A 21,955-nucleotide genomic window follows, 5' to 3' on the forward strand; every position below is an offset into this window, starting at 1 on the left:
GCATGTGCTCTGATTAGGAATCAAACCATGACCTCCTGGTTCATAGGTCCATGCAGGATTTCTAAAAAGGCATCTGTCATCGTGTCCACAGTTATTTTAAAAGCACATATTAATACCAGGGCAAATCACTTTATTTTGAAACAAACTAATCTAAATAGGAAAATTCTGGGGCAATGTATGAAGTTGGTGACAAAAACAGTGGCATTTCCAAAAAGTCTACCAGGAACCCAAGAGGGAAATATAATGATAAAGATGGGGAGGGGGGGATGGCAAAGAAGATAGAACATTAGTGAATATAATGTTATAGCTTGATGGATTAACGAATTTATTTATCGTGGATTAACTAAATTATTTAGAGTGGTCATAAATGTTGATTAGTTTTTAGTATTACACAGAGTTTGGTCCTGACCAGGTAGCTCAGTTGGTTAGAGTGCCGTCCTGATATGCCAAAGCTGCAGGTTTGATCTCCAGTCAGGGCACATACAAGAATCAACTAATGAATGCATAAATTAAGTGGAACAACAAATTGATGTTTCTCTCTCTCAAAACCAATCAATAAAAAAAAATATTACAGTTTTGATATAGAGCAGTGATTTTCAACCCTTTTCATCTCATGGCATACAAACTAATTACTGAAATTCTGCGGCACACCAAAAAATATATTACATTTTTGCCAATCTGACAAAAAATAGGTATAATTTTGATTCATTCACACTGGATGGCTATTGTTGGATTGTCATTTTTTTATTTGACAATCTAAGGTAAAAGAGGTTGGTGTCCCTGACTAAATAGTCAATATTGCATTTTTAAAAAATTCTTGCGGCACATCAATGTGTCTCTTGCCCACTGGTAGAAAATTGCTGATACAGAGGGTAAATTTTTCTACCACATTTTCAAGAATAAACAGCAGGGATGATCTCAGCCTGAGCTATTGTAAATACAGGTATCCCCTGCTTTTCGAAAGTTCGCTTTACGCCACTTCATTTTATAAAAGACCTACATTAGTACCTCTTTTTGCTAACCAAAAGAAATTGAAGAGGATTTCTCTTTTACGAAGAAAAGCCAAAATAGAAGTCACTGTTTTGCTGCAAACACCTTAGCAGAGGGAGTGGCAGCATCAAGCTCCTTCCACAGGAACTACACTAAGCATCTAAGCATCAACCAGCTTTAAACTGTATCTGTGAGCATTTGTGCTTTATCTCGAGTTATTTGGGGCATCTATTAGCAAGATGTGTCCTAAGGTGATTGCTTCTTCACTTTACACTATTATGGCTTACATGGAAATTATCTACTTTCGGATAGCGAGGGAAACCTGCAGTATTGTAGTTACTGAAGACATTCTAGGGTCCTAAAGTTTACCAGTGTTGGTCGAAGATTTACTTAAGGATTTTGGGTCCAACTGTTTAGGTTTTAAGAGGAGCATCCTAATATGATGAAAATCCGTTAACATATCTTTTTTTTTCTTTTTTACAGAATATTCAAATAGAAACATCTCACTATTACCTAAGGCCTTTAACAATCTCCTCAGATCTGCTTCCTCCCACTAAAGCTAAGTAGCCCAAGACTAACCATCACATCTGTTTTACCAGGTAGACTAGATCTTTTCTAGAAATACCTCGGTTGATCTCATATGAGAGTTCATTATGGGCATATGCAGAGATTCGGTGAGTCCTGAAATAGAAGCAAGGCTGCCTATCCTATCACTTTGCCACTTTACTGTCTCTACACACATTCTACTCATATCCCACACTGATATGAAATAATTTCTGAACACCAACTAGTGCCAGGTTCTATGCTCAATACTTTATCCCTCCAATTCTCCAATCCCCTTTTATAGGTAAAAGAGCCATATATCTAGGATATATGGTCCCTAGCCATATATCTAGGATGCAAACTTAGGTCTCACCTAGGCAGAACCCTTTCCCCTGCATCACACTGCTTACCAAAACATGGAGCACTTCAGGACACATCCAAGGAAATACTTAGGTATCAAATGTATATACAGATAGCATAAACCATTATACCCAATTTCATTAATTCATTAATTTAAAAATCAGAAATCTGACATTGAATTTTATCTGTTGGTTAGAGATCTAGCTAAGTATCTGAAAACACAGACCACATAAATTGACATTTTTTTTTAAATCCTCATCTGAGGACATTGTCATTGATTTCAGAGAGGGAGGGAAGGAGAGAGAGGGAGAAACATTGATCAATTGCCTCCCATATGCCCCAAATGGGGTACGAACTCGCAACCTGGTATGTGTCCTGATCAGAAATCAAACCTTCGACCTTTCAGTGTGCCAGACGATGCTCCAACCAACTGAGCCACAATGTCCAGGGCAAGTTGATAGAAATTTTATTACTTAACTATTAAGAGTCTTTAGCCAGTAGCAAATCACATCTGTAACTTATAAGGACTTGAAATAACTAACAACTAAATCATTAGAAGTAGTGTACATTAGTTGATTAGAATGTCATCCTGATACACCAAGGTTGTGGATTCAATCCCCAGTCAGAATACATACAAGAATCAACCAATGAATACACAAATAACTGGAACAAATTGATGTTGCTCTCCCTCCCTTCCTCTCTCCCCCTTCCTCTGTTAAAAAAAAAAAATCAATCAGTAAAAAAATATTAAGGGATTGCATGGCAATTTCACTATCGCATCTAAACAAGAGTTTAGTTATGCTAACAGGGTGTGTTGTGGGGCGAGTTCTGAAGCTACACAGAGTTGCAGACATTGCAGTTTTTTTCTCAAAAGTTTAGATCACAGATTCTGCATAACTACCAGCCTGGGAAGAGAAAGCAGAAGGTCAACAGGCCAGTGTGTGCCTTATACACACCACACCCTCTTTTAACCCCAAAACGTGGGGGTTAAGTCAGCTTCAAGGAAGCAAAGAAGCTCATTTGAGGAGCTGGAGGCAGAATAATAGGAAAGACATTTTTACATCACTGATTATTAATCAGTGTCACTATGGCAAAATAACACTCGGGAGTCAGGCAGAGCTGGATTCAAATTCTGATTCCTCTACTTATTAATTAACTAGGGGCCCAGTGCACAAATTCGTGCACCTTGAAAGGAATTGTGGGCTTCGAGGTGAGCACAGGGGCAGGTCTCGGCCCATCCTCCACACCCCCGCCTGGCCCCTCCCACCACAGCCCCCAGTCCCCTGTCTGCTGACAGCCCTGCTCCCCCCACTGCCATCACTCCGCAATTGAGGCCGGCACCAGCAGCAGATGCGAGCAGGGCTGATGCCCGTCATGATCTGAACGTGCCTCCTGGTGGTCAGCACACATCATAGAGACTGGTTGTTCGGTTGTTCCACCATTCGGTCTATTTGCATATTAGGGTTTTATATATATACTAGAGGCCCGGTGCACAAAAATTTGTGCACTCGGGGGTAGGGGGTCCCTCAGCCCGGCCTGTGCCCTCTCGCAGTCTGGAACCCCTCGGGGGTAACCACTTGTTGGCTTAGGCCTGCTCCCTGGGGGACTGGGCCTAAGATGGCAATCAGACATCCCTCTGGCAGCCCGGCAGCCCTCGGGGGATGTCCACTTGCCAGCGGGGAGCAGACCTAAACTGCAGTCGGACATCCTTAGCGCTGCTGAGGAGGCAGGAGAGGCTCCCACCACCACTGCTGTACTGGCAGCCATCAGCCTGGCTTGTGGCTGAGCAGAGCTCCCCCCTGTGAGAGCGCACTGACCACCAGAGGGCAGCTCCTGCATTGAGCATCTGCCCCCTGCTGGTCAGTGTGTGTCACAGTGACCAGTCATTCCCAGTCTTTCTGCTGTTAGGGTCAGTTTGCATATTACCCTTTTACTATATAGAATAGAGGCCTGGTGCACGGGTGGGGGCCGGCTGGTTTGCCCTGAAGGGTGTCCCGGATCAGGATGGGGGTCCTGCTTGGGTGTCTGGCCAGCCTGGATGATGGGCTGATGGCTGTTTGCAGCTGGTCACACCCCCTTCCGGGTGGGGGTCCCCACTGGGGTGCCTGGCCAGTCTGGGTGAGGGGCTGAGGGCCGTTTTCAGGCTGGCCAGCGACTGAAGTTCCCAGCCTCTTTTTTTTTCCTTCTTTTTTTTATTCTGGGATTTATTTACCCTCTATAGCTGTCACTGGAGCTGAGAGCCGGCTCCAGCTCTGAGGCCCGGCTCCAGCTCTGAGGCCACGGATGGCTGAAAGCAGGTATCTGGGTTTGTTTAGCTTCTATAATTGAAACTCTGTTGCCATCACTGGCGCTCTAAGCTCTGAGGCCCCGGCTGGCTGAAAGCAGGTATCTGGGGTTTGTTTAGCTTCTATAATTGAAACATTGTTGCTTCCGGAGCTCAGAGCTGGGCGGCAGCAGGCGGGGAACCTTGGCTTCCTCCATCACTGGAGCAAGCAAGCCGCATGTTCGCTTCAGCTGCGTGGCTGCCGGCTGCCATCTTTGTTGGCAGTTAATTTGCATATCCTGCTGATTAGCCAATGGGAAGCGTAGCGGAGGTATGGTTAATTACCATGTTTGTCTATTATTAGATAGGATAGATTGTATGGCGTTGGACCAACCTTGAGCCTCGGTTTCCTAATCTGTAACATTTGGATACCACCATCTATATCACAGAGCCAGGGTAGGAATTAAATGAGCTAATAACATATGTAAAGTATACAGTACTGAATAAGCACTGAAAAAAACAGAAAGTGTTAAAGTCATCCAATCCAAATTCCTTGTTTTACACAGGACTTAAGGTCCTAAAGCTACTATGAGGGAATGTCTCTCTTTCATCTCCAGCATACTCTGCAACCCTGCAGAAAGCAACTCCTGAGCCATAAAGGGCAGTGTGGGAGGACTACCAGCTGCTACTAAAAATCTTCCCCGTTTTTATGTCAGAAATTCATGCCTTCACTACCAATTCTGGCCTAGGTATGCCTAGTCTTCCAAAAGCCTACCCTTCGACTCTGCTTTTGATGTATCAGATTAAACCAAGCATTTATGTTGATATTTTGTGAAGATTTTTGACATAGTTTTTATTAGTTCTTGGCAGTTCTCAAAAAATAAACATCACACACTCTACCCCTATTTCTCATCAATAGTCACCTTAGTAGAATTCAAGTTGCTAGTGGGAAGTGAACTCAAATTATCCTAGAATTCCCATTTGGCAGTCTGATCTATTTGCTTACTATAGCTTTCCCTTCTCTAGCCTGGACAAAAAGCCTCCTGGGATCTCTGGGATTCCAACTTACAGTCTTCCCTGGTCCTGGATCTCGGCAGCCCTTCATACCAGTTAAGCACACTGTCTTGCCCTAAAAAAAACAGATCACTCTGCGACAAAACCAATGTCTCTGGTTACATGATTCAAGCTTTAATGCTCTTAAAGAAGGCAGGGTGGGAACTGATGCTCTTGGTCAGAAATTTGATTTTGAATCATAGCTTCCTATACTTACTAGCTGTATGATCTTGGCCAAGGTAATTAACCATCTCTGAGCTCACTTCTTCATGTGTAGAGAGGAAAAAATAACCAACTAACAAAAGTGTTGAGGCTTAGGTAAGTAAAAGCACTCAGCATTAATACCTGGTATGTTACAGGTGCTCAATTAATATCTAATTATATGTTTGACTATAGCACTATCACATATTATAATTACTTTTTACCATCTCTCTTGTACCAGAGAAGGGCTTTCTGAAGGCAACGACTGTCTTATTTATATACACGTACATCCCCAGTGCTCAGAACAGATAAATAAATCAAACCTAGCCTTAGCCACAGTGTCAATGAAATAACAGGGAGTGGGGAGTGATGAGGAACTCAGAAAACTGGAGAGTGCATGTCCCATCTAAAGGGGCAACTACTACTCAGCTCCAACTGACAAGGGCCATGGAACAATGCTGGTCCACTGCAGTAAGAGTTTCAGACAGAATAAAAGAAGCAAAAGCCAGATCCTGGACACAAAAAGTAGATGCTAAAACAGCTCTTGAGCTGACATCCTGAGGAATGACTGAAGGACCAAAGTTATGGCAGAAGTTGGTCTCAACCACCATGCTAATTCCTGCCAAAACCAGGGTCTTGCTCAGTACTCCTGATCTTGGAGGTTATACTGTTAACAAAGCAGAAGCAAAAATAGCAGCAAAGAAACTAGGCTCTTCAGTGGCCTGAACATTTTACTGATGGTATCCTTGACTAACCCCTTGAGACTTAATAAGTAAACCTGGGGGTCCCAGGAAATATCAGAGAAGAGAACCTCTAGAGAAAATGAAGTTTTCAACCCTGGCTGGTTTGGCTCAGTGGATAGAGCATCGGCCTGCGGACCAAAGGGTCCTGGGTTCGATTCCGGTCAAGGGCACATGCCCAGGGTTGCAGGCTCGATCCCCAGGGGGGGTTGTGCTGGAGGCTGCTGATCAGGCTGCTCTCTTATCATTGATGTTTCTATCTCTCTCTCCCTCTCCCTTCCTCTCTGAAATCAATAAAAATATATTTTAAAAAAATAAACTTTTCATATATTGGGATGGGGACACAAAGCCATATCATTTGAATATTAAATATGTGTATGCATTATTATATGCTAACTAGTGGCCTGGTGCACGAAATTCATGCACGAGGGAGGGGCGGGGGATCCTTCAGCCCGGCCTGCACCCTCCCCAATCTGGGACATCCCTTTTGCAATCTGGGACCGCTGGCTCCTAACCGCTCACCTGACCACCTGCCTGCTCGCCCCCAACTGCCCTCCCCTCCTGGCCCGATAGCCCCTAACCGCCTCTGCCTCGGCCCCGCCACCATGGCTTTGTCGGGAAAGGTCTCCCGGAAGGTTTCCCAGTCTAATTAGCATAATACCCTTTTATTAGTATAGAAGATGTGGAAGGACATCCGGAAGGTCTCTGGTCTAACTAGCATATTACCCTTTTATTAGTATAGATTAGATAGATGTATATAGCTGTTTGTTTTGCACTGATGTTGTTATAGGTTAGGAGGATGAGTTATTTTTTTACAAACACCTTTAATCCAACCACCCAGAATCAAGCATTGTTAGTATTTTAGGTTATGTACTTTTAGAGATGTTTTTCTCTTACGCAAATAAGATATGAGGCATTCTCCTGCAATATTGGAAAATATTATACAAATCATTTTGTAACCTTTTTTCACTTAAAAAATTAATGGCAATAACTTGCCATATCAAATATATATCTTCATCATTTATTATAATTAAAATGTATTCCACTGAAGGATGTGTCATAATTTTTAACCAGTTCCATATTAATAATTGCAATATTTTCCATTTTAAAATATTGTCAATAGCATCACAGAGAACATCCATTAAACCCATTACTTGTACCACTACCCTCATTCTCTCTTTCAGAACCATTACAACTTAGGTTCAAATTTTTTAAAAATTATAGGCAAGGCAAAGAAAATTGAGGACTGTCAGATTGGAACTTCTGACCCATATTTTTCACCTTGCTTGGTCCTAAACAACTATTAGCTATTTCCCCAATCAAATCCACCTTCAAGGTTTTTAAAAAAAGTGTCAACACATTTTCATAAGAATCAGACAAAAGTCTGAAGACAATCCTCAAACATTTTGAAAAATAACATTAGAATAAGAAACCAACCTAACGATGGTGCTCAGTAAATGGTTGCTCTATAAATGAATGAATAAACTAATAAATGAGACCTTAAGTGGATTATAAATTATGAATTATTTGCTTTTAGAAAAATAAATTATAGTCTCCAAAGCATAAATTAAGACCAGTGGATGGAAAATTATTCTAGAGGGACCTATTTCAGCCCTCAAAAACTATCCAAATATGGCACAAGCTGCCTCAGAAGCTATGGATAAGGTTGTTAGCATGGGCTGTTGGAACACTTGACAGAAATATGTAAAGACAAGATGAAAAAGAGCAGCCATGTGGAGAAGCAAGAAAAAAATAAGCCCCGTCTTTGCAACTAGACAGATCTGGATTCTATCCTTCCTCACCTTTTAGCTGAGTAACCTTGGGCTAGTTACTTAACCTCACAAAGGCCAATTTCCTAAACCGTAAAACATCTTGCAAGGTTGTGAGGATTAGGATACTTTCATTCATTCAATAAATACTTATATGTGTAGGCATTGTGCTAAGATCTATGGATCCTAAACAAGACGTAACACCTGTTCTCAAAGAGATTAAAGTCTATTATAACTGGAAAATTAAAATAGACAATTCCAGTGCCACTTGTTAAGAGTTACAATAGGGTCAAATGCATAGTCCTATAGGACCTAATCCAGGACCTAACTCAATTTCAGGATGGTCAGAGAAGGCTTCTTGGGAGATTTAAAATCTAAGAATAAGAGCCTACTGAGATAAAAAATCATTAAGACTCATGGTTAATAAAAGCATCCTATATAATAAAGAGGTAATATGCAAATTAACCCTCACACCCTCACAAGATGGCTGCCTAAGACCAGGTCAGCAGGGAAGTTAGTGAGGGACAACCAAACGACTGAACAGCAGACTGCATGGGGCAACCAGGCTGGTGGGCGGACTGTGAAGGGCAACTAGGTCAGCGGAGGGGGGGGGGCAGTTGGGGGCAACCAGGCCAGCAAGCAAAGGCAGTGAGGGGTAATCAGGCCAGCAGGGGGGTGCAGTTAGGAGCGACCAGGCAGGCAGGCAGGCAGGCGAGTGATTAGAAGCCAGCGGTCCAGGATTGTGAGAGGGATGTCCCGGATTGGAGAGGGTGCAGGCTGGGCTGAGGGGACCTCCCTCCCTCCCCCCACGCACATATTTCGTATACCGGGCCTCTAGTATAGAATAACAACACTGTGTCTGATAAACAGCAAGTGCTCCTAAAAATGGCAGCTCCTACTATTATTATTGTTACCAGAGGCTTGGTGCATGAAATTCATGCACTGGGGTGGGGGGAGAAGGGGGAAAGGAGGAAGGGAGGTGTCATCCTTCAGCCCAGCCTGTGCACTCTCTCTGTCCGGGAGCCCTTGGGGGATGTCCGACTGCCGCAGAAGCAGGAGAGGCTCCCGCCACCGCTGCTGCACTCATCAGCCTTGAGCCCAGCTTCTGGCTGAGCAGTGCTCCCCCTGTGGGAGCGCACTGACCACCATAGGGCAGATCCTGCATTGAGCATCTGCCCCCTGGTGGTCAGTGTGTGTCATAGCGACCAGTCGTTCAACCATCAGGTCGATTTGCATATTAGCCTTTTATTATATAGGAGGATAGGATTGGCAATTGGATTAGATAACCTTTGAAATTACATTCATCCCTAAGTCTGTGTTACTTTAAACATTTTTTTTTTCCAGAGAGGAAGGGAGAGGGGAGAGACAGACAGAAACATCAATGATGAGAGAGAATCATCGACCAGCTGCCTCCTACATGCCCCCTACTGGGGATTGAGCCTGCAACCCGGACATGTGCCCTTGACCAACCAGGGACCCTTCAGTCCGGAGACCGACATTATCCACTGAGCCAAACCAGCTAGGGTAGTCTGTGTTACCTTAGAGATATATCTGATATGTTCACAGAAAAGTCCTTTCCCATTATTGGTCAAGCTATCCTACAAAAAAGAATTCTTTTTTTTAATTCACAAACTCACTATGCCAGAACTGCTCAACTGGGCTCCATTACACACACCAGTCATAACATGAAATGCTTATTAGGTGTTCTCACAAACAGGATTCTATGGCCAAATAAGTTTGAGAAATACTGCATAATGTATCCTTTCTTCTTTTGAAGGGTCATAAGGCTCATGAGTACAAATACTCTGAATACTAATTCTGCAGTAAAGAAATGCAAATCACTTTGGCCATTATTTTGTCAAGAATCCTTTTTTCATCCCCAGAGGACACTTATTCATTGTATAAGAACTAATAATGTTCAATTAAACAGCCTGGAAAATGCTGCTCTAAGCCAACTTACAAATTGTAGTGGAATGAAAAGAAGACTAAAGGTGACTCTATTCTTACCACCTTCCAGGAGGGTTAGTTTAACACACATAATGGCATTTACCTTTTTTATTTAATCCTACTGAAAATGACATTAAATATCACCATAAATAGCAATCTCCTGCCTCCCAAATTATTGCCAACCAAGTATGCTTTGCTTCTTTAAATGCCCCTTTGTCATCTGATAATAAGCAAATTCTACACTATTTACTTTCCCGTTACAGTATTAATTTTAAAGACAGTTAAAAAGGACAAAGATGTTCAACTGTGCAAATAGTTTGTACGTTTCTCTTAAATGAACAGATAGTACTCCTGGTGAGGGGATCTGTTTTCTTAATTCTGGGTAAAAAAAAATCTCACTTCAGCCCTAACCGATTTGGCTCAGTGGATAGAGCGTCCGCCTGCGGACTGAAGGGTCCCAGGTTCGATTCCAGTCAAGGGCATGTACCTTGGTTGTGGGCACATCCCCAGTAGGGGGTGCACAGGAGGCAGCTGACCGATGCTTCTCTCTCATCGATGTTTCTAACTCTATCTCTCTTCCCTTCCTCTCTGTAAAAAATCAATAATATATATATATATATATATTTTTTTTTTTTTTTTTTAATCTCACTTCATATTGATCACTGGATAGTTTGCAGCTCCTCGGGACAGGGTTAACAGTAATTAGGAATTGTGAAAACCTTCAGTAACTCTAATAGATTTTAACCAATGAAATTATACAAAATATGCTTTATTCCAATGTAGGTCCCATGAGTCCAAGAAGCATTTACTGAAGCACTGCTCAAGATCACTATTTATAGATCATGCCCATGAATGTATTTAGAATAATTCTTGAGCCTTATTTATAATGACATACTGTTGATTTTAAAAAGTATTTATTTATATGATACCTTATATACCTTGGACATGCAGATTTGAACCTTTAATTTAAAGCTATTCTACTGGAACCAAGGTTAGACTAGTCCCTCTCTCTAAAGTGAAGTTTATCCATTAGAAAGCTTTCCTGTATAAAAGAAAAAAACACTAGATTTAGAAGTAACCTGTCTGCAAACCAAAAAAGAACTTCAACCAAAATGGAAAATACAACTCCAATACTGACAATGAGTACAGGTGGTGCCTCACTGCTATCAGGTACATCACTACTAAAACATGGGAGATATGTGGGAAGAGTACAAATATTGCAACCTAGCAAAAATTTCTGCAGGCAGAGAGATTTTTTTCCTGAACCATTCCACAATGTTGTCTTCCTGCTTACATCAATGAAAATGTTACCCAGGTAACTATAAAACAAACTTACAGTCCTAACTTCGACCACAATTTCTACATTTAAAAAAACTTTTAATGCAAATTTCTTTCTTGACAGAAGGATAAAATTGGTTGTTCTTATTTTAATAATGATTGCTATTTGCAAATATAAAAGTTTTCATCTCATCAGAATCATTACTACTCCGAAACTGGGGATTAACAAAGGTGATCAGGAGACAATTTAACCCTAAAACTCCTAAACCACAACAGCACAAAAAATTAGGTTATTTCTTTCATTTGAAGTGGTTGTTCCCCCATGTAGAAATCTTACTGCACAAAACAGAACAGATAATTACAAAGGACTCCTCCATCAAGGAAGCTATTAACAAGAGACCATTATAAACTTTTGAACAATAATAGATACAGAGGCAGAGCTGCCTCACACAGATTGTCAAACTGCAGCGGGAAGGCCGGGGAGGGTTGGGGGGCAGGAGGGAGGGGGTTAAGAGATCAACTGAAGGGCTTGTATGCATGCATATGAGCATAACCAATGGACATAAGACACTGGGGGGTAGGGGAAGCCGGGGTATTGTCAAGGGCGGGGGGGAAAAAAAAAGGACACATATGTAATACCCTTTGTAATGCTTTAAGCAATAAAAACAAAAACAAAAAAAAAAGGAAGCTATTAACAGATTTTATGCTATTCTAAAAAGGTACACTCAGTGACAGTCACCTAATATATGCTATTGTATTCATTTCTCAGAATGACTCTGTAAGATAGCTATTATTACCACTACCTTCCACAATAAGAACCTAAAGCTCAGGGAGGTTAAGAATCTGACCACCAGCTAACACAGAGGGTAAAAGAATTCTTTCTCAGGTCTGACTCTAACACCAGCAACTACATTGCCCCCTTCAAAAGGTACTTTCTGGCCAAAAAATTTTAAATGCATTTCCTTCCATAATTAATCTACTTACATTATGTTACTTTGAGCCTCTGTGGGAAAACACTAAAATGACCTTGTAAGCCTTCCTAACTAGTCACAGTGCACGCATGAAAAACTGAATAAACAAAACGAAAAGAGAGACTGTAAGGCATCAGATAACTCAGTTTGCTTTGAGCACAAGAAATAGAATGGAAAAGAACAACTTGCTAGCTAAGGGATGTTCTTCCTAGGTTGTATGCCTGAGGCTGGAATAAACCTCAAGAAGGTCACTTGTTAACCTAATACTGTCTTCTGCCATTCTTCCTCCTGTGAATGAGGCAAACTTGTCAAAACACAAAAGGTGCCTTAGAGTTATCTCTGCCATCAAGTCAGTGCTTCCACAGGAAAAGTGATGCTCTCCAGCAGAATGAGCACTGGTTTGGGAATCGTGTACTGACCTAGACTTGGCTCTGCCCTTGTCAAGGTCATCACAGTATTGAGGGCCTCACTACAAAGGACAATTCTGAAAGAATTAAAGGTCACTTCCTGACGTAAGATGCAAGGATTTTTCTTTTCTCACAATATCCTATATTGTGAGAAAACAACACAGAACACAATGTTTAAGAGTAAGGGCTCTACAAGTTGTATAAGAAATAGGAGTACAGACCTATGTTTGAATCTAGGCTCTGCCACTTACAGGCTATGTGACCTTGAGCAAATTACTTAACTCCTCAGTTTCCGAACATGTAAAAATGAGGGTGATAACTGTCTACTTTATACTGTGTGCGGATGACATATATGTTTATATCCCTGTAAGCACTCAATAAAAGGTAGTAACTATATTATTCCCTGACTATCTTTAGTGGCTCAGTACTTCTGAACTAAAAGATAAGAGATGTGAATTTCAAAACTGTCTCAAAAAGACACTAGAATGCCCCTAATGCTTCCATTTCTCTGTAACTTTTCTAGTAAAATGAAAATGAACCAGTTTTGACCAAATGGAAAATGTGTAAGTCTACTTGAGAATGTTCCTGCCTTTGCATTCCTCCACTCCAACTTCATTTTATTGGGGGATGGTGTGTTTACTCAAAATTTACCTAAGTTTCAGAACTCACCCAGGAAGCCAAGTTTACTGCCTGTCAAGTCAGAATAGGGCTTCCGAAGCAGAATGTTGGAGGCAGTTAAAATTGCTTAGAAAATGGAGATAAACCTAAAGGATGGGTGGGACTTAATTGGTAAAAAGGGATAGAGAGGATGTAAATGTTATAGCATAGATGTGGAACCAAGGCAGATGATCTCTGATGAGGAGTGACTTCTGTTTGGCTGACAGAGTTCATTTATAAAAAATTAGAGGCCTGCCCTGACCAGTTTGACTCAGTGGATAGAGCGTCAGCCTGCGGACTGAAGGGTCCCGGGTTCGATTCCAGTCAAGGGCAAGTACCTTGGTTGCAGGCACATCCCCAGTAGGGGGTGTGCAGGGGGCAGCTGATCGATGTTTCTCTCTCATCAATGTTTCTAACTCTCTATCCCTCTCCCTTCCTCTCTGTAAAAAATCAATAAAATATATTTAAAAAAAAAAAAAAAAAGACTAGAGGCCTGGTGCACGAATTCGTGCATGGGTGGGGTCCGGCCAGCTGGGGGGAGGGGACATGGGAGGCTAACCGGCCAGCCCCACCCCCCTGGTCGAACCCCTGGTCGAACTCCCTGTTGAGGGGACAATTTGCATATTAGCCTTTTATTACATAGGAGGAGGATAATGGGGAACACTTCTGGAAAATGGTTTGTCTTCTGGCCTCAGAGTATTCCTTATCAGAGCCTAGGGTCCCTGGGCCCCTGCACTCAGTACTTGGTGGACCATCATCACACCCTTCTATACAATGGGTATGGCGTGCCTGGCTGATTCACTCAGAAGAGTCCTTGTATGCCATGCTATTGTGCAAGTCTAAAGGCATCACGAATGGTCGGGCTCAACTACTCTGGTTCTTGCAGACTTTCCTCTTTGGGATAGCCTTCCTTTCCATATTGATTGTTTACAAACCAAAATGCCAAAAACAAACTTAAAGAAGATATCCAAACTTTCCTCTACACTTTGACATCCAACTTCATTTTATTGGGGGATGGTGTGTTTACTCGACCTTTCTGTTTTCTGGAAAGTTACGGCCCTCTAGTTATTCGTTAATTCATATTCTCTGGTTGGGCTTAAGTAGATAATAGGACAGTGATGGCGAACCTATGACACGCATGTCAGAGGTGACACGCAAACTCATTTTTTTGGTTGATTTTTCTTTGTTAAATGGCATTTAAATATATAAAATAAATATCAAAAATATAAGTCTTTGTTTTATTATGGTTGCAAATATCAAAAAATTTCTATATGTGACACGGCACCAGAGTTAAGTTAGGGTTTTTCAAAATGCTGACACGCCAAGCTCAAAAGGTTCGCCATCACTGTAATAGGAAAAGGTTTTAGCTTTCCAAGTCTGCAGACTAACTTATTTGACAAAGCACTTCCAGCTACCTTCTCAAAGGCCTTGGCTGTGTTGGTGCTCTCTCCCTATCATCTGGTTTAAGCCATGTATTAAATTTGCTTGTTGGTATACTTGTGCTCACCATCTATCTAAAACACCTTACCCATACCACCTCCATCTTAGCCTATTAGGGGTTACTCTTTAGGTAAGGTAAAATATTTTAGAGTTAATCAATGGAAATCCAACTCAGATTTTTTAAACGCATGGTCCTCTCCAAGGGAAATTATGAAAATAGTATTAATGGTGCCAGGAACAATATAGTGCATTATGGAATGAAATGGATTAATGACTAAAATGCTGTGAATTGTCTCTCCAAAAAAAAAAAAAAAAAGAAAGAAAGAAAATGTTTAAGTATAAATGAGGTATTAGAATTATTTGTTATAAAAATTAAATAACATGAACACAGTCTGTAAAGTATAAAGCATTAATATGATTTTTTTTCTTAGAAGACAAAGCTGATGTTCCCAAGTTTTTAATATAAACTCTGACCTCAGACTTCCTGGGAGTTAAAGATTTCTAGGGTGGTCAATTCCAAATGATAAAAAGGCCCAGCAAGTGGCTATGGGTGTTAAGGAGCTAATGTGGGATGAAAGTGATCACTAGTGGTAAAGAACAGGTAGTCAAGAAATACTTGCTAAATAAAATATATATGTGTATATGTATGTTATTGTAGCCTGTCCAGACTTACTAAAAAGAAACTAAGGTATAGATGCCATAACATTCTTATTTGGTTAACTTAATGACTGAGCCAAATGAAGCTAAGATGAGCAATGTACAAAACGCATGGCAAGCCCTAATGCCCCTCTTACTTTGACTCTATCTTCTACACTGCAGTGTAACTGCAAATAAAAGGAAGGAGACTCACCTAATCACAGCAAGAAACAAAGCAATTAAAACCTCCCCCTTGAAACCTGAATTATTTAAAAAATTTCATGCAATATTGGAATTGCAAATATCGTATCAGTTTTAATTTTATACATCATTCAGGATAAGTATATACTAGAATGAGTTTGGAGAAGGCACTAGGCTTTTGGATAGGTCCCAAGTGTTTGGAGACAAACTTCCTAAAGAACTGGTGATGTTTGAAAAAGCTCCCTACTGAGCTTTTTACACTAAACACTTCGTAGTTTCTCACTGCTTGGCATTAATCACTTCCATAAATAGACTATGTCAGCAATATCTGAAGCCTGATTCTAAAGTATGCAGATTCTTAAACTTTCTGTACATATTTTTTAACCATGATCTCCCTGGGTTCAGCAATTTACTTTGTAAATCTTTCCCTTTACATTAGAAACCAAGGGATAAGATTTAAATGCCTAGTTGAAGAACCTATATTCAAATGGTTACCATTCTGTGGTCTGAATCTTTGAAACAGTACTACAAATTCTTATTAAATTCTCCCATTCAATAAACTTCTAACACCCAGAAATCAAAGAAAGACAATGAAACTATCTGGGAGTTTGACTAGTCAGGTTTATGGTGACAGCATGATATAGCAGATAAAACTATAGGCTTTGGCATCAGGCAACTTGGATTTGAATCCCAGTTCAATCACTGAGTAACACTGGACAAGCTACTTAACCTCTCTCTGATCCTCAACTTTCTCATTTGCATTATGGAAATAATAATGCCCTACCTAACAGGAATGTTGTATTAAATATGCCCAAAAATGTCAATTCCCTCCTTTACCACTGGAAAATACTATTTAACTAAAAAATTTAGTTGCATTCACATAAAACTGACCAAAGCTGAAAACCACAAGAATTTCTTGAAATTGAGATGAAAACAGAAGTGTAACACCTATCTAAGGCTAGAAAGAACCACCTAACATGACAAAGGAAAACACAGAGGTTTAAATAAATGTGTTTCCATGACCCCCAAACCTTGGAAGACACAAATGTAAAACAAGCCAAGTCATTACCAATCAATGGAAAAGGAATGTACCCCCAACAAGATGACTCTTAACTCTCAATTACAACAAAAGCTTTTTCAAACATAAACCAGAAAATGCTGACAAGTCCTGTTACTTAAGACAAGATGCCCAGCCAGCGCGGCTCAGTGGCTGAGCATGGATCTATGAACCAGGAGGTCGCGGGTTCGATTCCCAGCCAGGGCACATACCTAGGTTGCAGCTCAATCCCCAGTAGGGGGTGTGCAGGAGGCAGCCGATCAATGATTCTCATCATTGATATTTCTACCTCTCTCTCCCTCTCCCTCTCCCTTCCTCTCTGAAATTAATAAACATATATTTTTAAGACAAGATGCAAGAAGCTATGCAGTAGTTTATTTTCCTTCTTGGCTGCTTATTTTTCAAATAATTTTTAAAAAATGCATTTGAAGGTCTGGCCAGTGTGGCTCAATGGTTGAGTGTGCACCTATGAACCAGGAGGTCACGGTTTGATTCCACTCACGGCACATGCCTGGGTTGCTGGCATGATCCCCAATAGAAGACATGCAGGAGACAGCTGATCAATGATTCTCTCTCACTGATTTTCCCTCTCTTCCTCTTCATTCCTCTCTGAAATCATAAAAATATATTTTTAAAAAATGCATATGAGGATGGGTGTATTTTAGGTACATATTAAAGGAAATTAATGAGCCAACGTCCAGAATCTCCGTCAAGAGAATCTCTGTCGCCGAAACCGGTTTGACTCAGTGGATAGAGCGTCGGCCTGCGGACTGAAAGGTCCCAGGTTCGATTCCGGTCAAGGGCATGTACCTGGGTTGCGGGCACATCCCCAGTAGGAGATGTGCAGGAGGCAGCTGATCGATGTTTCTCTCTCATCGATGTTTCTAACTCTCTATCTCTCTCCCTTCCTCTCTGTAAAAAATCAATAAAATATATTTTTTAAAAAAAAGAGAATCTCTGTCAAACTCTCTTCCACTAAAGAGGAACCTAACACTATCCATTCAACAAACTGCCAAGTATCTCATATTTACTATTATAAAGTGTAGCTTTGGAAACTCAGCCCTGACCTGTATCCTTCCTAGAATAGGAAAACTTCACAGAGAAAATCTCAAAATTAACTGCATGGTCATGAGCCTCAATAACCAATAATTGCTCTTTTATTAATCCCAAGTGTGAAAATGTTCCCAAAATGCTTCATTCAGGATAACTATATTTTAGAATGAGTTTCGAGAAGGCACTAGGCTTCTCCCTCCTATAGATCTATCACTACTTAACGCCTTGCCTTGTGGGCTTGGCATTCGGTTATTCAGACTGGCACGCCTATTCATCAGGATCCCTCCCTCAGGCTGAGTCTGTTTACTCACATCACATCCCAGGTCTGGTAACTGTGGGCTCCGGGGCTCCATCTAAACCTCAGGGTTTCAAAGCTGGCACTGTCTAGCGAAACCCCTGATCTGCTCCCTATCTTCCTGATAGGTCCCCAGGGCCCTGGTGCTCTTTCCTCCTATACCATGCTCTCAGAACTGGCATCCATGTACAATATGGTCACTTCCAAACTGTGTTGAACTGCAGGTGTAGCACCCCTGGGTCTCGAAGATCCTCTTAGCCTGTAACTTGGGTTTCAGTGTTTCCAAGCCCGGCACCCTTGGGCCTAGGCCTCCCACTCCCGGCCACGCACAGGCCAATCCAAAATACCTGCCAGACCATCGTCCTCTTTCCCCCCTGAAGGCCTCTAGGCTCGCCCCAACCTCCACCCCACGCCTGCGCCGTGGGGGGTCATCGCCCTGCAGCCCGAGCCCCAGACGCGAGCATCCCTGCAGTCTCCGATTCCTTCATCACCCCCAGGCCGGAGCCAGCACGACCAATAAGGTGCCAGGTCCGCGGCCTCCCCGCCACCAACCAATCACGAGCGAGCCCCCCCGCCGTCGCCTTCCGCCAATGGGAGAAAGCCCGCGGGCCGGACCGACGAGGCACACGGACCCCACGAGCGCGGCGGCGGCGACAGCAGCGAGCCCGGAGAGAACACAACATGGCGGCGGCAGGCCGGACCGAACGACAGCAGCGGCCGCGCGAGGGAAGTGAGGTCTCCGCCTAAGGCGGGAAGCGCTGCCCCTCCCCCCGCCGTCGCCGCCTCCGCTCACCTCTCACCCTCCCTTCCACACAGCTCCCACACACTTACACACCTCTGCTCAGGAGAGCAGGGAAGAGCCGGAGCCGCCCCCGCGCTCCAGCGGAATAGGGCAATGCGGAGGCCTGGGCACCGCGGAGGGGAGGGGAAGCGTGCGTCACGGAGAGCGGAGCGCGCGCGAAGCGGGGGTACAAACAAGATGGCGGCCACGCCGTCCGCACCGTCCCCCGGCCTTCCCCTCCCTCTTCCTTGGCGCCTCGACTCTCAGTAGCTTCCAATGCGCAGAAGCTGAGTTGCTTGAAGTCTCGCGAGAATTGGGAAGGGGCGACGACTTGATGAAGCGGAAAAAAATCCGAGAGCCTTTTGACTCCGCCCTTTTTAGTTGGTGGGGGCGTTGCCTGGTGACCTCTGTAGTGCGTTCTAAACATGAGGCTCTGCTGTGTTACGCACACTTTTGAGTTTTAAGGACTAAGTTGTATGTGCACGTTTTTTGGGGGGTGAAGGACGATTTAGGGATGTCAGATTAAGTGCGCTGTTGAAGAAGACAGGTACCAGTCCCGCGAAAGGGAATTTAAGACCAAAGCTGTAAAATGATATAATCTAGAATAAAGAACAGCATTTCACATGAATAATCAGCTTGTAGCCTTACAAAGGACATAGGCATTGTTTTTTTATTATTATTGATTTTTTTACAGAGAGGGATAGAGAGTTAGAAACATCGATCAGCTGCTTCCTGCGCACCTCCCACCGGGGATGTGCCAGCAACCAAGGTACATGCCCTCAACCGGAATCGAACCTGGGACCTTTCAGTCCGCAGGCTCTATCCACTGAGCCAAACCGGTTAGGGCCATAGGCATTGTTTTTTATCTTCTCCCAAGGAGTGAAGATACTCTCCCATTGATTTTTAGAGAGGAAGTAAGTGGGGAGGACATCGGTGTGAGAGATGAGAGTCCCCCAGGCGCGCCTGACCTGGGTGGGGATGGAACCTGCAACCCAGGTATGTGCCCTTGACAGGGAATCGAACCCATGCGCAGGCTGAGGCTCTAACCACTGAACCATGTGGCCAGGTCCATACTTTATCCCAAATCTCCACAACTACTTAGTCCTAGGACATTAGTATTATTTTTACTTTACAGATGATAACTGAAGCTCAAAAGGCTAAGTAACTTGATCAGGTAACACAGTTAACAGGGGTCAAAACTCAATTTGAAGAGCTTCAAAACCTGTAGATAAATTCATCAAATAGGTATTGAATGGAATTATCTATAGTGAGATTATTAGTACATTAGGTAGCAAGCACAGCGAGAAATGAGTTTACTTCTGCTAGTGGTTACATTGAATTTTACAAATGACCTTGGAGCCTTTCTGAGACTTGCGTTGTAGGGGTCCTCAACAATAACATCAGCAGACTGTCATTATTTCCTTCCTCTGAATTCATGACCCTGGTGATAACATAATTGTGAATAGTGGAATAAACCCTTGACTTGAATTCAGGAAAATTGTTTTCAAAATCCAATCTTAATAAATCTAACTTTAGGTACTCAATAAATATTTGATGAATGAATGAATGAATGGAATATATCCCAAGAAACCAGAAACACCAATCAGAAAGGATATATGCACCCCTATGTTCAGAGCAGCACAATTTACAATAGCTAAGATTTGGAATCAGCCTAAGTGCCCATCAGCAGATGAGTGGATTAAAAAACTTTGGCACATCTATGCAATGGAATACTATGCCGCAGTAAAAAGGAAGGAACTCCTACCATTTGCAACAGCATAGATGGAGCTGGAGAGCATTATGCTAAGTGAAATAAGTCAGAGAAAGACAAATATCACATGATCTCACTCATTTGTGGACTATAATGAACAACATAAACTGATGAACAAAAACAGATTTAGAGACAGAGAAACATTGATCAGATGCTCAAACCTCAGAGGGAAGGTAGGGGAGGTGGGGGTAAGGGGGAGAGATCAACCAAAGGACTTGTATGCATGCATATAAGCATAAGCGATGGACGCAGACAACAGGGGGTGAGGATGAGGGCAAGACTGGGGGATGAGGGGACAATGGGGGGATAAAGACACATTCGTAATACCTTAATCAATAAAAAGTTAAAAAAAAAAAAAAAAACCTAACTAGCTTTAAAGACCTGACTTCACTGAGTCTCAATTTCATCAGCTGTAAAATGATCTAATTCTGTCCAGTCAGTGTGGCTCAGAGGTTGAGCTTTGACCTATGAGCCAGGAGGTTGTGGTTTGATTCCCGAGTCAGGGCACAGGCCCAGTTTCAGGCTCCATCTCCAGTGGAGGGCATGCAGAAGGCAAGTGATCAAAGATTCTTTCTCATCATTGATGTTTCTATCTCCCTCTCCCTTGCTCTCTGAAATCAATAAAATAAAAAAAGATATTTTTTAAAATGATCTAATTCATACCTCCTGGGAGTGTTGGGGAGACTGAATGAAATAGTAAGGAGGAGTGCTTTTGTAAATTGCAAATGTGTTATAAAGAAGTTAATAGTAAAAAAAATAAGTTAGGTGTGATGATATTTTCAGACGTGAGAAATGGCATAAAAAATTAAAAATGGATATTCAAAATAAGTAGTATATTTACATAGTAGAGAGGTAAACTTAGCTAATGGGGAAAAGTTATGTAAGTCCACAAATATTTACTGAGCATTTATTGCATATACTATGTTTGCAAAAGATGTCAAAATGTGTAGAAAGCAACACCAATTAGTGTTATTATTGCTATAATTAAATATCAACAGTACATAGGGGCCACAGTCAATTTCCCTCCAAGAGCCTGGAAATCAGGTTGCACTCAGAATTAAACTAATAAAAATTTACATAATAGAGGAAAGTAGCCAAGGGTGGTACTAAACATATTTAACAACAGGTAATGCTCCAGCAGAATATAGCAGATCTGAAGTCCTGGAACTACTCTTCTGTGCTAGGTGTAAACCCCTCAGTTGCTAGTTTGTGAATAGCAGGTCGCAAGGGATCCCACGTGACAGGAGTTGTCAGGAGGCTTAGCATAGCAGCTATTTACCAGCTAGTATGAAGTTATTTCAATATTTTAATACTTTGTTATAATATTGACTGGTGTACACAGGGAATATTAGTCCTTGCTGTACCTTATTATCAATATTCTGTGCCCCTCTCTTTCTTAAACCCTCCTTATCAAGGCTGTCCCTAGGAGATTAGACTTCTCACCCTATGTCATCAAGCTTAGCCTTGTTTTAATTAATGAACTGTGAGTATAAATGGCAAGAGCCACCTCTGAGCAGAAATGATTGGGCCATCTCATGATTC

General features: G+C 42.1%; 1 protein-coding gene across 3 annotated transcripts in view; it reads right to left on the minus strand.

Annotated features, from left to right (window-relative positions):
- Positions 1-18,910, minus strand: part of NFYC (nuclear transcription factor Y subunit gamma) — a 65,921-nt gene extending 47,011 nt beyond the window's left edge. Inside the window, exon 1 of one of the 3 annotated variants that reach the window (XM_070405008.1) lies at positions 18,697-18,910. The gene's annotated coding sequence lies outside the window, so the exon portion shown is untranslated. Of the gene's footprint in view, positions 1-18,208; positions 18,332-18,493; positions 18,517-18,696 lie in introns of those variants that run through there. The other 2 variants (XM_070405006.1, XM_070405004.1) reach the window with 2 other exon arrangements.
- Positions 18,911-21,955: the final 3,045 nt, after the last annotated feature.

The sequence above is a fragment of the Myotis yumanensis genome, unplaced genomic scaffold (assembly GCF_028538775.1).
Source record: "Myotis yumanensis isolate MYYU_CA2020_CCGP unplaced genomic scaffold, mMyoYum1.0.hap1 SCAF_2, whole genome shotgun sequence".
Taxonomy (NCBI): Eukaryota; Metazoa; Chordata; class Mammalia; order Chiroptera; family Vespertilionidae; genus Myotis; species Myotis yumanensis.